This window comes from Schistocerca serialis, chromosome 3 (genome assembly GCF_023864345.2).
Source record: "Schistocerca serialis cubense isolate TAMUIC-IGC-003099 chromosome 3, iqSchSeri2.2, whole genome shotgun sequence".
Taxonomy (NCBI): Eukaryota; Metazoa; Arthropoda; class Insecta; order Orthoptera; family Acrididae; genus Schistocerca; species Schistocerca serialis.
In genome coordinates, this window is record NC_064640.1 from 22,553,665 (window position 1) to 22,566,141 (window position 12,477).

Below are 12,477 nucleotides of genomic sequence, written 5' to 3' on the forward strand. Positions count from 1 at the left end.
CCGATATAATTAGTAATCAGTCAGTCTTTCACAGTGCGTCATTAGCAGTTCGGTCCGCTTTTTGGTAAGTTAATTATTCTTTTAGTTACTGCGAGTTTACAGTAATAATTGTCACAGTCCTAAGCGGAACAAAGTCGAAGAATGGAAACTTATACCTTTTTTTCAAGGGCATTTGGTACAGCAAGTGCTGGTGGCTAGTTTGAGCGAATGCGGTTTTATTTCCGTATGATTTACGGGAGTGCTTGTAGCTTGGGTGGATGCGAGCAATTAGTCACTTCCTGCGCAGCCTCGGGCCGTTGACACTCAGCTAGTAGCCTGCTCCTCCCACACAACACAGTAATGGACGACATTGTCACCGATAATGAACAGAAATAACATCAGCTCAAAGAGACAAGTTCCAGGCTTGGAGATTGGCATGTGATTGTTCGTCCTAGGAACAGAACGACACATTCTTCGCTTGACAACACCGTGTTCCGCGCTTCAATATGCGAAAGGAAAATACAGTGCTCGTAGGAGAAGAACAGAACCGTCCAAGTGCGCAGAAGTATACTAGTGGGCAGCAGAAGAGTAATTTGTACGAGAGCGCGAATTCCCGGCTTCGCGAGCATTGAGCCATCTGATCACACCTAAAGGCCCAGCTAAAATCTCTGACTGTCAGTGACACAAAGATCACTATCGAGACACTTGTGGGCGAGACGGGGCAGTAATAGAATATTGCAAAACTAAATCCGAAATTTTGGACTGCCGAAAGCGTTAGCGGGATTTGGGAAGCCGTGCTGGCCCCGGATGTAGTTTCTATTCGGTTTCCCATATCTGCCTAGGTGAATACCGGGCTGGTACCCATGTCACGCCTCAGTTACACGATTCACAAACAATTAGTAAACGTTCAAACTTTTTCAAACGGGATAACACTAGACGCAAACATTTGCGGTGGCGACAGGAAGAGCATCACCCCACCCACGGCCACGAACTTCGCCAAAATCCGAAAATTAATGAGCCGGTCGACCCCTTGAAGACACGGGTTAAAGGCCAGGAAACAGAAGAGAAGGATAAAATCCGCATAGCTGAATTCCGTCTCCCAATGTTCCTTCGCAAAGGAAAATTACTGTTGCCATCATTCGAAAGACGTGATGCTTATAAGATAAGTGACACGGTAATTAGTATTAGTGTGTGGCAGGTATTTGAAAGAGATTCGCAGAGTACATATGCAGATTTAGGGGAGGAATAAGGGAACGTGACACTCGAAGGTGATTTGTCTGTCGGCAAGCTCGCCAGTCTCCCTCTCTCCCTCCCTCTCGTAGCCAAGAACAACACAAATGCAACACAATGACTATAGGCATGCGCATCACCGTCACCTATACACAGAACAGCTAAAGTTAAGACGTATGTCTCACACTCCGCCCGTCCCACAGAGCACCAAGAAAGAAAACGTTTCAAATTAGTCAACAATGCCATTTGACTTTAACAGATCGGACGTAAATGTATTTTGTGCTGCTTCTAAGCTCTCTGTGTTTGCCCCCTTTTTCTTCAGCAGGAGCTAACTAACTGAACATGTTAGAACATTGGTCAATGAAAATGCCAAGAAAATTTCACCTCACCACATTGTAGTCAGAAACGTCTGGGATTTCCTAAATTTTCATGTGGATCGGTCACAGATTTTCTTGCACATTGCCTTTCTACTCACCGGTCTTGTCCATGCATCATTTCTGTGTTTGATGTTTCGTGAACGGCAAGGTTTACACCCCTCCACTTCTACTGACGTCAGCAGAATTGAGAAAGGACCTTATGACTAAAATCGATAGCATTCCTCACACAAGATCAGCTCGAGACAGTTTGCCGATGGAACGAACGAGCGTAGCTTTGTCTTACTTTCGGGTCACAGATCGTAATAACTTGTAATCACTGTGTATAAATCGAAATTAACACAGAACGTTCGTACTGTTACAGCCATGGCGCAGGAAGGAAAAACGATTACACCATGATGTCCTGTGGACAGCGACGTCATCAGAGAGATAGTAGAAGCTCGGACAGGACATGAAACGGGAAGGAAATCGATTTTTCCATAGCGGCATTTGTCTAAAGCAATTTGAGGAAAACCTAAATCTGGATAGCGAGACTCCGTTACGAACCCTTGTTCTCCCGAGTGCGAATCCTGATTATGTGCAGCCAGGCTTGGCTACACAGTAAACCAAAGTGAAGGTGCCCACCCACACTGCGCCACTTCGCTTGGTCCCTACTCTACAGTACAGTCAGATAAAGGCATTGTAATTCGAAACGGTCTTACCGGGAACGCCACTGTCGTCCTTTTGTGCACGTTATGCCAAATAAAACAACTTCCCGCTAGTCCAGTATCTGATATTCACTGGGATTCTAAAATGACAACCAAATATACATAATGTGTGATGGCCGAAAAATGTAATTCCTGAGAAGAAAGGGGAGATGAGGGCCAATCTACAGTTTTTTTTCCCTCGTTATACAGGGTCGTCGGAAATAGTTTGAAATGTTTTCAAGGGTGTTGGGGGCTATGTTGTGCTGACAAAGAGTTGTTGAGAAAAAATTTCGATACGTTGTGTCGTTTCCAAGTTAATTAGCATTGGAGTTAGCCAATCACGTAGTGGTGCGCACAAATTTGCCGTAATTCTTTGCACCAAGTCATAGCCCTTAGACCAGGCAGGATGCAAGACCTCACACTTATGCATATTTACTGCTCATGGAGTCCTCACAAAGAAGCCGGAACTGGAAGAATTCATTCTTCGACACCACTGGACATTCTGTTTCTCACAGAAACGCACCTTCGCCCAACCCACACCTTCTAAGTTGAGGGATGTGGCGAGGGGGGGGAACGGCCATTTACATAAAGAACTCTACTACACATACTTCCGCTGCTCTCCCACCAACGAAGACACTCCAAGCTACGGCCCTTGCTATATCCATAGCATATAGCAACACTACACTCATTTTAGCATAAGTCAGCCCACAAAGACAGTTCGTAGAAGATGACCTCCTCGCACTGTTTGACCGATTTTAGAGATCTCGGTACGAAACATTAAGATTGGCACTCCTAAAGAAACTATAAACGGATGACAGGATTCACAATCTGGGGGAACGCCTTGAAGCTATAATTTTTGGGCCTGGGCACCCAACGCATATCCCCTCAAACAAAAATCATAGGCCAGATGCATTGGATATTGCGATGTTCAAAAACCTGAGGCTGGACTAACACCTACAAATAGTTAATGAACTGACCTCTGATATCCATGCAGTTCTGGGAGTGATCACGGTGGCTATGAATCACATACGACAGTCATCAAAAACGGTTACAAATTGGGCTCAATTCGAGAGGTGGTTGCAAAACAACAATTATCCCAACGATGACGTCTCTAGTACAGAGGTAATCGACGATGTGATTAACAGGTTGAAGGAGAAAATCGAGAGAGCTCACAAATAGGCGTCAGTCTTTACTATCCGCCTTGCACCACACCATGAAGAATTTTCTCTATTCATACCAGACCTAAAAACCCTCAACAATAGAGCCAGCCGCCGATGGAAATGCTATCGAAATCCGGATGTCGACAGCAGATGAAGCGACTGTCACACGAACTCCACCGTCGTGCCGTGGAACACCGATCGGAACAGTGAGAGGGCAAAACAGTTTCATTCTTTTTCCAATCTCGCAACGAATGGATCCTTGTCCGAACTCTACGGAATCCACGGCCTCCTGAACATGCACTCCAGGGGCCCGCAGAGCCAATTTATGACTAAATAAGGCCAAACTCTCGCTTCCAGCTACGAAGCACAAAACGAGATGGACACATTAGAGGGGTATGAGGCGACCGATGACATTAGACGTGGAGCACGAGAGATCGGCGAAGCTGCTCAACAATATACGCTTTTAACGACTCCAGCGAAAGTTCGGAAAACTACACCCCGCCTCAGGACCAGACCGAGTCGCCAATGAACACCTCAGGCATAGACCACTAACGTCCCTGGTTCTACTTAGACAGATTCACTGCACGTCATTGGGTTATTTGCTGTGTGCTTTAAAGATCGCTCATGTAGTACCATACGAAATCAGGAAGAGACTTCAGCCAACCATCTAACTACTACCTAATTGGTCTATTATAAGCAATGTCAAAAATTCTTGAACGACTTCTCTACATAATTCGACTGCTCATCTTCGACCAGAACGTGATAAGGCCAGACCGATTCGTTTTCCAGCCGAGACTCTCTTCGGAATTTCAACTACTCCAGATATCGGAATATGGCAAAAAACAATATTTCCGACTACACTGCTGCCATATTTCTGGGCACAGAGAAGGTGTATGACCGACTCTGGTGAAACGAGTTAATTACCAAGCTTCAAAGACCTTAACGTCCTTCCAGACTATTAAATCAAGACGATACTCAGCTTTCTCCACTACAGAAAGATAACGGTCAAGACTGTTGGCTAACTCTGAAACATGAAACACCTCACAGAGACATTCCACAGGGGTCGGTCCTGTAGCCATTATCATTTGCCACATACGTAATTGACCTCCAAGGGACGCCCGAATTTCCAAGACAGACTGGTTCTCCAAGACCGGCCCTTAAACTAGACGGATCGTGTTAAAAACCTCGGAGTCATTCTAGACAGCAAGCTGCTCTTCAAACCACGTGTCAGGGAGAAGCTTGTGAAACCGCTACAACTCTTGCACCAATTCTATCCGCTGCTCGCCAGCACGCAACTACACACAAGAACCAAGCTACGACTGTACTCTGCAACGATCCTACCCGCAATACTACAATGGATGCTTAGCGTGGAGCGCTGTCAGCCCCTCAAACTTGAAACCTCTTCAGACTATCCAGAACAGGTGCTTTCGAATCGTTATCCATGCACCCGTGTGGGTAAGAATCCTAGATCTTCACAGACAACTCACCATGCCAACCGGATCCAAGTGTCAACCAGAAGACATCTCAACAAAGTTTAAGAACTTCGCCCCACATCAGGGAACGCTGAATACGCTGGCACAGGGTAAATGTGGAGACAAAACACACACACACACACACACACACACACACACACACACACACACACACACACACACACAGAGCACACTAATTTAAGCGGCTCGCCAGATACAATCAACGTCTTCTGTTCTCATAGCGTTGATGATAGCGCACGAGACTGCTCAGCCTTTGGCATGGGTTCGATCCTTACTACCGGCCCGTGTCCAGTTTTTGTAACGTCTTTTTGTTAGGTTTTAGAATACCAAACGAAGCACACGTTTGGCGACACCGTCTTTGGCTAACTTCAGTGCTAATTAACTCGAAAACGGCGCAATGTATCGACTTTTTTTCCTTAACAATTATTTCTCAGCACAACCTACCCTGTAATACCCTCCCAAGCTTTTCAGACTGTTTCTGACCATCCCCTATAAACAAGAACTAGCAGGAATGTACTGATGTTGGAACTCAAACCTTTCCTCAGTAACTATAGCAGACTCAAATTAAGTCAGGCAATATACTTACCTTCACGTAATGCAGCTGAGAGCGCATAACAGACTAGAACACACAGAAAAGCGAAAAAATGTTACCTCGACCATCGGAGGCTGACGAAACGTCTTCGCCACAGCGTCACATGTGGTGCAGAAACAAAGGGCAAACCGACAAGAAATTAAAAATTCTTATATCATGTTTTACGAACGTATTAAAATTTCTAAATTTTGAGAAATAAAATTCTGCCGAAATGAGAAGAAACAGAACAGTGACACACTCAGTTACGAAACATCACAGTGCTGGCACGAATATCTCACCCGAGAAGGAGCACTGCTGTAACTGCGTGTGAAGCAAGTCTGGTCGTCTTCACCAAAGATGGAGGATTACACTTAAAAGCTCGTGCTCTAATCCACATCTTTACTATCGTGTGTAACAGCAGAACGACTATAGGAAAATACAATATTGTGCACTGGAATGGATAATTTTCAGAAATTCTCGTTTCATTACAGACGATGACATCAAGATTAAGAAAAAAATAATGTATGACAATGCCTTTTTCTAATTGATGGTTACACACACAGGAAGACTGAGTCATCTCACACAAAGATACCTGAAATACTACAAGGTTGTCGGAGTGACTGTTTCCGTAGCAGCTCTATAAATATCCCTTTCCAAACAAAACGCCTTTTGCGTGGTGCATTACACACACTAGTTATACAATGCGTTGACAATAGTCGCACGTGAAATTAAAGTGACACTTTGGATCTGTGGCCACAAAGAGAGAAAATATCGAAATCGTCACGTTAAGGCGATTGTCCCAAAAACAAAGAAAAGAAGAAGTATATCTAGAATAATAAATACCAACAATACAACATGTAAAAGACTTTTGTGCCTAAATGAATACCTAAAAAGATATGAGAGCATCACAGTGATTTAGCACATTATTAATCGTGTAAAAAAAATTTCTACCCTAACATGAATTTCTTAAAAATGTATCCGTTTATATCTTGCACTGGCAGATGAAACGGTAAACAGAAATATTTTTAGGTTAGCGTGAGGAGTACGGGATTAGTGCAACAGCACGTAAACTGCCGGCCGCTCCACAAAGCAGTAGCAACAATTCCACTTCTCATTATTAAGTCCAAGAAGAAACGTGACAATGTTTTCGACAAAAACAGCTCCATGCAATTTCGGTGGGCAGCTGTGGAAACGTCCACACTGGAAACCATACAACAGTAGTTAGTCGGCAGTGGAGATGGTCATTGGGAACACAATTCTTACACTGTAGCAGACCTGGCCTGTGTACTCCACCAGTTACATAAGGAACGTCACACAATCAAACATTAAGCGAAGTGATACATAGAGGAAAAAACGTCTGCCATACATTGCCAAAACGGCGCGCAGAATCGGTCGCATATTGCGCAAACACGGCGTAAAGACTGTTTATAAACCGACAAAGGAGATCAAAGAGTGTCTCAGATCGGTAAAGGAGAAAAGGGACCCGATGGCGAAGTCGGGAATACACCGCACAGCACGAACATGTGGAAAAGTCTATGTCTGAGTGACTGGACGACCGATCAACATCACAAACGCACGCGGCACTGCAGGCTGAGACAGGTGGAGAAATGGGCCGCAGCAGAGAGAGGCCAATCATACAGCAAAATTCGGCGTCACGAAGTTCTTAATGTAGGGGCTCGAGCTCGACTCTATTCCACTATCAGTTTTGGACGGTGAAGCTTTCACAATGCCAGCCCCTCGTGCTAACGGAACGTCAGAAATGTCATCAAACAAACCGAGACAGAAGCCAACAGGCAATTTGTCAACAAGTGACAACGAAAGCCTTAACTTTTTTTCGATTTGTTTGTCAGATCGTTCTCGCTTTTGGCTGTTAATGTTCCTCGTCCTTACCTCCAACTGTGCGTCCAATCCAGGAATTTACAAGCCTGTTATTAAATGATATCCCAAGAGCAATATCCTCGACTGCACAGACTAGGCGCTTAAGTTATTTCAATGCTGGGTCCAATGTATGTGTGTGAACGGTTTTTTTCTGTTATGAAACTGACAACGTCTCGCCAACTTTTGGATATGACAGATTATAATTTGCGTAACTTCATTTGTTTGACTGCTTCACGAACCATAGTTCCAAATACATTACATATTCCAAAACATAAATGTCTGTAAATTTATGAACATCACAATTTACTGTTAAATGCCTGTATACGAAGATTTTTTGCAGTTCTACTCGCTGACATTAGCAATGCCTAAAGTACTTATTGAATTAAGTAGTAAAGGCATTACCTTAGCAGAAAAATAAAAAACTGAAAGTAAACACTGGTGATAGAATCGTGCTTATAAAAGTGTTCTGCAATATTCGCCTCTCACTGTATTGCAAACAAATCTTCGTGCGTGCACAGCTTTGGCCCCACAGCAGTCTCTCTCACACACCTGCCCAGAACAGCGCAGTGCTGGCGAATACGGAGCGCTGAGCTCATTCGACTGACGTCATGTCACTCACAATTAACACTGCAATGCACTGACACTAAAATCCACGTTTTTTTTGTAATAATTGGCTTTCGGGACGTGCCCATTCAGCCATCTCAATATAGTGGAATGGATATACCCACTCGCCGAGCGGCCAGCCGGGAATGGAACCCGGGCCCCTGCGTTTGGCAGTTCCCGCATTGACCACGCGGCTACCGAGGCGGACTACACGCTAACAATGTTCAATGCGTAGCTACGCACAGAGATACAATGATTCTATTCGCTGGTCTTACATTACCCCACGAAAGGCCTGCTTACTTGCACTTTGTCGTCACTCGTCTGTAAAGCTCGCTCGCCGTACAAAATAGCGTACTTGGTTATGCCAGTTAAATGTTCTTCAAGTCAATGAATAACGAAGTTTACTTATCGGAAATATAAACAGCGACATGTAATTAATCAGTTCTATTTTTACACAGCCACTGCCCCATTATATCGATTTTCGATACGGCAGCGTCAATAAATAAATCGTCCAACCAACCAAACGTTGCAAAAATACTTAGTATGCTTGTCCGCCTCCGTAGCTGAGTGGTCAGCGCGCCTGGCTGCCATGCGACGCACTAGGGTTTGATAACCGTTGCTGCCGGGAATTTTTCCATGATGGGAGGACTCGTACGGAGCCGGCCGGGGTGGTCGAGCGGCTCTAGGCGCTACAGTCTGGAACCGCGCGACCGCTACGGTCGCAGGTGCGAATCCTGCCTCGGGCATGGATGTGTCTGGTGTCCTTAGGTTAGTTAGGTTTAAGAAGTTCTAAGTTCTAGGGAACTGATGACCTCAGAAGTTAAGTACCATAGCGCTCAGAGCCATTTGAACCATTTTGAACTCGTACGGAGTGAGCCATATGACGCCAACTGAGGAGCTATTCGACCGCGACCGAGGTCAAGAAACCCAAGAACGACCAGAAAAGCGGGATGCTGACCTCATGCCCCTCCATACCGCGTCCAACGACGCCGGATGACACGGTGGTCGGCCGCGCCCTACCTGTCCGTACTAAATATGTTGAACAAGGTAGCTGTCAGTATTCTTTCACGTAAACAGTGTATATATAAAAGCTAATTTTTCATCACTTAAAAATACAATTTTGAAATCTTACTGTGCATCGATATTAAAATTTATTAGTCTCAGATGCTCGCCGGCCGGTGTGGCCGAGCGGTTCTAGGCGCTACAGTCTGGAACCGCGCAACCGCTACGGTCGCAGGTGCGAATCCTGCCTCGGGCATGGATGTGTGTGATGTCCTTAGGTTGGTTAGGTTTAAGTAGTTCTATGTTCTAGGGGACTGACGACCTCAGCATTTAAGTCCCATAGTGCTGAGGGCCATTTGAACCATTTTTCTTAGATGCTCTTGTCATAAGCGAACACACACATGCGCCAATTTCCGTCATTTAATTTTATTACTATATTCGCCGCACACAGTAATTGCATGCATAATCACAAGAAATCCGTGACTGAGACGGGGAGTGCTGGACCGCACACTCCTATTAAACAAATACTTCCACTTGCTCGGTGTGAAAACCAGACTCCAAGAAAGTGCATTTCTCGGTTTTTCTATACCGCAGTGCCCCACACGCACGGAAAAAAGAAGGAAGATTAGGGTTTAACGTCCCGTCGAAAACGTGGTCGTTAGAGACGGGGCACAAGCTCTGATCATTTGAAGCATGGATGAAGTTGATCTGCCGTGCCCTTTCAGAGGACAAATCCCGGCATTTGCCGGAAGTGATTTAGGGAAATCTCGGTGAAGCTAAATCCGGATAACCGTACGCGGATCTGAACCGTCGTCCGGTGTGTTGACCACAGCGCCACCTCGCTCCGTCGCACGCACGGTTACGAAGATGACATAAATGCAATGCAACAACAGCCCGCTTGCTCACTGTCCGGCGGAATATGAGAGCGCCGAAGGTCGATTGGCGACCACGGCAGCGTTCAGCCATGCAAATGTATTCGTATTAGCCGCCCCAGCTGATTGAATCCAGTATTCGGGTCCTCTTTTTTTCCTCTTTCAGAATCGTTTAAATTAATTCCTCCCATTGGCGCATTCATAATGCGTCCTCAATACAATGCGCTTGCCGCGGCTGCTCTCCGCACGTTTGTCGGAATCGATCGCCGGTTAGGAAAGGAGCAAGAAGGCGCAGCTATTACGTGGGGAGCGCCGGAATGCGCTCCGCTCCCAGCCGACGCCAGTCAAATAGGCTACGACCAAGTGCGACATCCAGCCATCATTTCTGCAAATTAACATCAACACTGCGGCGCCACTCTCCGGTTCTCACTGTTAAATAGTTATCGTCTTCTGACAGCCACAGACCGTTCGGTTGGTCCCATTTTTACAGGCCTTTATAATTAGCTATGTCTGCAGGTACGACGCCGCTCTTCTCTGTCCAATTACTGCACCTATGCGGCTAATAAGTCATTGTAAAGTATGTTTATCCCAAGTTTTTCAAGCATATATTTCCTTAGTTTGTAACTATTCTAAAGGTAATTCAATATTTTACAGTTTGGGCTTTCGTCGCAGGGTTTACAAAGTTTTGACAAGTTTGGGACACAAAATAAGTGAAAAAAACTAAACTCCTCTCGAACAGGCCATCAAGGATAAACGGTACCGACTGGCCGCCGTGTCATCCTCAGCCCACGGCCGCCACTGGATGCGGATACGGAGGGGCATGTGGTCAGCACAACACTCTCCCGGCAGTATGTCAGTTTACGAGACCGGAGCCGCTACTTCTCAATCAAGTAGCTGCGCAGTTTGCCTCACAAGGGCTGAGTGCACTCCGCTTGCCAACAGCTCTCCGCTGACCGGATGGTCACCCATCCAAGTGTTAGCACAGCCCGACATCGCTTACCTTCGGTGATCTTACGGAAACCGATGTTGGCACTGCGGCAAGGCCATTGGCACACAAAATAAGTGGTTACATCGTTAACTGAAACATCGAAGGCGAGAGTTTCAAAAATGAATTTTCACGATGCAGCAGAGTGTGTGCCGATTTGAAACTTTCTCGCAGATTAGAACTGTGTGCAGGACCGGGGCTCGAACCCAGAACACTTGCCTTTCGCGGGCAATTGTCCTACCTGCTTTGATATCTTAATCGGCAGAGCGACTGCCCGCGGTTCGACTCCTAGTCCGGCACGTAGTTTTAATTTGTCAGGAAGTTTCAAGGCAAGTATCTGTACGATGACGATGCCGCCATATGTTGCCCAGTTTGGCGAAAGAGATAGTCGTGACACATCGAAGACCCCGTCATCCGTCAAATTGGTCTAGGGCGACCTCCTAATACCTGAACAAGGGAGACCCTAACTCCAGTCATTTCGAACATAAGATCACTGTTTTAATTATTGGGATACATCGCTCTGTGCCGTTTACAGAACTGAAACGACAGTCATCCAGATTTAATCTGTAAAATGATGTATCACCGTAATTATAGATTACCGGCCGACTGTGGTTCCAATGCTAACCATTTGTAGTGCTTCCGTTGTACCAATTGAGGAGACGCCGTGAGTACTTTGCGGGACTAGAGGGCTTAAATCCCCGATCGTCGATTCTGATTTAGGCTTGCCATGGCCTCCTCAAACACTTAGTGAAGTTTCAGAAAAAATTACTCTCTGTTGCGGAAAGATGCTGTTTAGCGGGTTCAACTGTGCATATCATTTGTCGAGCTTAAAGCAGCAGTAAACTGACAGAAGCTGTTTGAATCTTTACGTCGGTCCTAAGGCATTCTGATATTTTTTTCCAGTACTTTTCCACCACTGATAACGTGGTCCGGCGTATAATCCAAAACTCTCAAGACGTCCACTCTAAAATAGTTTCTCCGACCAGCTTTTGAGCATTCACAGCCTATAAGTATCCCATTTCTCCTTGCATTATGTAACAATTGGAAACGTTCTTTTATAATTTGTATACCTACATTTCGATAAAAATTTGTTTCCCAGACCACAGATATAAATCACATAACTTGGCTGAAGCTTTTCCAAAAAATGGAGCCTAGTCAACGAGGTAGTGTTGTTCAGCACAGTTCAAGGACGATTCCAACTATTCTCAAGAAGCGTACCACACAAGCGTCGGACGCTTTCCGAGCTAACTGCATGTATTGTACTCTTAAGACCCCTGTCTTTGATAGTCCACTTAAGGTAAGAAGCTAATAATACGACAGTGATACAGAGGTAGTAATGCTAAAGTTGTGTTGCGTCAAACGAAAGTAAAACAGGTTAATAAAGGAACAAGAAGACGCGAGGGCCCCTCCCTGAAGTCTTTAAGGGTAGGAAGATATGGCAATTAGACGACAGAAAATGGCAAAATATTACCTGGAGCACGTTATTCAACATTATCACAAACATGTAGAGTCAGGAGATAAGTCCACTTTTTGTTTACCTTCGTAACACCAACTAAATTCAGTTTTCAGTTTGGTCTTCATGAGAAGTGCAGTAAGTTCACAGACCCCTGAAGTTCCTCTCTCAATGTGAAAACTGCTACAGAA

At 45.3% G+C, this 12,477-nt stretch overlaps 1 protein-coding gene across 1 annotated transcript in view; it reads right to left on the minus strand.

Annotated features, from left to right (window-relative positions):
• LOC126470667 (latrophilin Cirl) overlaps positions 1-12,477 on the minus strand; it is a 781,142-nt gene that overhangs the window by 72,449 nt on the left and 696,216 nt on the right. The window lies entirely within an intron of this gene.